The sequence below is a fragment of the Petaurus breviceps genome, unplaced genomic scaffold (assembly GCF_028583685.1).
Source record: "Petaurus breviceps papuanus isolate PSGF00001 unplaced genomic scaffold, PetGlider_PUasm1.0 38, whole genome shotgun sequence".
Classification (NCBI taxonomy): Eukaryota; Metazoa; Chordata; class Mammalia; order Diprotodontia; family Petauridae; genus Petaurus; species Petaurus breviceps.
In genome coordinates, this window is record NW_027186304.1 from 9,169,486 (window position 1) to 9,173,231 (window position 3,746).

The 3,746-nt window shown below is 37.8% G+C and overlaps 1 protein-coding gene and 1 long non-coding RNA gene across 7 annotated transcripts in view; one reads left to right on the forward strand and one right to left on the reverse strand.

Annotated features, from left to right (window-relative positions):
* LOC138169992 (uncharacterized) overlaps positions 1-3,746 on the reverse strand; it is a 713,900-nt gene that overhangs the window by 56,893 nt on the left and 653,261 nt on the right. The window lies entirely within an intron of this gene.
* TMX3 (thioredoxin related transmembrane protein 3) overlaps positions 1-3,746 on the forward strand; it is a 95,539-nt gene that overhangs the window by 28,821 nt on the left and 62,972 nt on the right. The window lies entirely within an intron of this gene.

The window sequence follows — 3,746 nt, forward strand, 5'->3', positions numbered from 1 at the left end:
GTAAGGGGAGGGCTTATTTTCAGGATAGGTCTTATTATCAGGGAAACACGGTAACTTGATCTGACCATCCTTATGTTCTATGTAGCTCTCTTGTCCCCTTGTAGCTGAAAGTTCTTGAGAAAACTTTTCTAATAGTTGCTTCTATTTACTCTACTCTCTCTTAACCACTTATACCCTTCAACTGAAACTGACAAAGTAACCAGTGATCTCTTAATTGTCAAATTTTAATGGCTTCAATCCTCAGCCTTCTTGACCTCTCTGCAGCATGACACTAATAGATACCCTCTCCTAGATACTCTCTCTTAAGGTTTTCCTGGCACTGCTTTCTGAATGACTGCTCTTTCTTTGTCTTCTTTGTTTTTCATCTATGTCATACTTCCTAACTGGATTTCTCACAAGACTCTTTTCTGGGCTTTTTTCTCTTTTTCCTCATATTATTTTACTTGATCTCATCAGTTCCCATGGTAGATTCAGTTAACATTTCTATGTAGGTGATTTCCAGATCTTTATATCCATTCCAGTTCTTTTTCCTGAGTTCTAGTCTTAAATCACTACTCATGTCTTTTGGACATTTCAAACTGTTTCAAAACCCTAGGCATTTCAAATTTAATATGTCTAAAACAGACCTTGTTATCTTTCCCCAAAAACCTTCCTCTCATAGCAGCTTTTTCATGCTTTAATGTATCATTGTTATCATTATCCCAGTCATTCAGGTTTGTTTGGGGTTTTTTTTGCTTTTTGGAGGGCAATTGGAGTTAAGTGACTTGCCCAGAGTCACATGGCTAGTAAGTGTGTCAAGTGTCTGAGGCCACATTTGAACTCAGGTCCTCCTGACTCCAGGGCCAGAGCTCTATTCACTGTGCCACATAGCCACGCCCCCCAGTCACTCAGTTTTACAACCTTGATTTCACACTCTCCCTCAAATCACATATACAACCCATTGTCATTTCTTGTCATTTACTGTCAGAACTTCTCAAGTATGTATTTCTTTTTCTCTCTTCACACAACTGCTACTCTGTCTAGTTCATGCCTTCATCCCTTCTTAATAGCAGTAGCCTTCTAATTTGTGTCTAACCAATCCATCCTCATTAACAAAGTGATTTTTCTGAAGTATGGATTTTCTAAATTCCTTCACATCCCCAACTCATTAAATTTTATTGTTTGTTTCCTGCATCATTATATGAGGTCTTCTGTTTACCTTCTTAAGTTCTTCTCAAGTAGGTTTACCTTTCTGGCCTTTTTAAACTTTACTCCCCTTCCTTTATTCTGTGATCCAGCCTGCATGTTTTTCCTCACACATGACACTCCACTTAACTGTCTTCAATTTTTCACTAGATGTCCTGAATGCTCTCCATCCTCCTTGCTTCCTCCTTCCTTTGCCTGGCATTCTTCAAGACTTGGTACAAATCCTACCTTTTGCAGACCTTTTTTAGTGCCCCCTTCTATCCCCCTACATCATCTTTCTCCCCCTCCTTACCCCCCCCCAAAAAAAAATTCCTTCCCCTGGAAGATTATCTTCTGTCTGTCTTGTACTTCTGTTTGGGATCTGTACCTAGCCTGGTTCTTAGATCTGCTTTGGTAAAGGAAAGCAACTCAAAATGGGTTAACAAGCTTACTTTAATCAGTCAAATATGTATCGTTTACCTAGTTCAGGGGAAAAAGGTCAGCACCCCGAACTTCAGAGTATACAGACAGAATTATCAAGACAGAGAAACAGATCAAGTACACAGTTTTCCAAACTGTGCAACCATTACATCCCTACCAAACAACATTTGGGTTTCAAAGTTGGAGGCTCTCAACAACGGCTTCCCAGAATTTCATATGATCAAATCACAGAACACTTCTCAAAGTGAGCCCCAAAACAAAGCTACACATCAGGGCTTAGATAGCCTTCTCCTGGCTCAGAGAATGTAACAACCTTATTGACCCACTGGCCAATCAAGAAGTATCTACTGAAAAACAAGCCTCCCACCCCAGGCTCCAGGTGCACTTTAGCCTAGGGGCAGGGAAGATCTTTAAATTTACATTCCCATTACAAGCCCTGTGCCCTTTCACATTTTTGTCTATGATTTGTATTTTTTATGTTCATCATTTTCAGAGAAGACAAAGCTGGGAGGGCTAGGTAACTGAATTCCAGAGTCAGGATCCAAAAAGAAGCTAGAAGATTGGACTGAATCTAGTTGGATGAAATTCAGTAGGAGTAAATATGAAACCTTATTCTTGGATACAAAAAAATAAGCTTCACTAATATATGCTAGCAGAATCATGGATTGATGACAGTTTACTTGAAAAAGATCTGCCAGTTTTAGCAGACTCCACGCTCGTTTTGAGTCAGCATTGTTAATTTTGCAGCCAAAAAAGCTAATGTCATCCTGGGCTGCCTTAAGAGAGGCATAACTTTGGATATGATAATCCTGTTGTACTCTTGTCTATCAGACCTTATCTATAATTTTTGTATTGCATTCTGGATGCATGGTTTAAAAAGGACATTATTGATCTATAGTTTCCAGAAGAGGGTAAGAAGGATAGTTAAGGGCCATGAGTTCATGTCATGTTAGGATCATTTGAAGGAACTGGACTTTTGTTTAGCCTGGAGAAGAAAAGTCTTAGGAAAAATGATAGTTATTTTCAAGTATTTTAAGATCTGTCACATAGAAGGGAATTGTTTGACTTGTATCCAAAGGGGAGAGAAGAGACTTGTTTTATTTGTACCCAAAGGTTAGAACCAGCGACAGTTGCTGGAAGTTGCAAAAAGACTGCTATAAGCTTTATATATAAAAATGAAACAAAAGAACAAACTTCTTAGCAATGAGATCTTTTCAAAAGCAAAATGGGTTTTTTTGAGACTTGGGAGTCTCTTCCTTGATTTTTAAACAGAAACTACTTGACCGGTTGTTGAGTATCTTACAGTGAGGATGTTGTTTTTTTTTTTTATGTGTGTATAGGTTGGAATAGATTACCCTAGAGGAATAGACTGAAGTGCCTTCCAAATCTCAGATTTTGTGATTTTGTTTTTTAACATTTGATTGATTTTTGGTCTTTTTTGTATTTTATTATATGTTGCATCTCCTATACCTTCATGTGAAAGCAATCACTTTTACTGTCCCTTCTCTTAAATGTTATCACCATTAATTATCTTCCTATGTTATTAAGGTTTTTTGACCTTCAGTGTTTGCTCTGAGTTTTGTATCCCTTGAGAGTTTTATATTAATTAATAAGACATTATTGATTCCTAAAAGAATTTGGAGAAATTAAATTCATTAAATAAATATTTATTAAGTGCCTACTGTGTGCCAGGCACTATGCTAAGTCCTGAGGAAATAAAAGAGACAAAGCCCCCAAAGAGCTTACAGTCTAATGGAGGGAAGACACATACAAAAGGTATGGAGGGTGGGGATGGATTACTTAGGAAGTGCTCAGTAGATGTTCCATAGAATTGAAGCCAAGCTTGGCTGCTCATAGAAAATAGGGAGTTACCTGAAAAGTTAGATCCAGCCCTCTATAAAAGAAGGCTTTGGGGAGGATTTCTTGTTGTTCAGCCATTTCAATCATTCCTAACCCTCTCTCCAGGGAGGAAAGCCATAAAGAAAGGGTGGAGGTATAGACAGGGGCATGGGGGGCTTAATTTGTAGATGACACTGTCTTTTCCCTCTTTTTCCCCTTTTTGAATAAATTATATATACACACATATTTGTATTTACATATATTTTATGTATGACTATCTACATAGATAGTTATGTCTATAT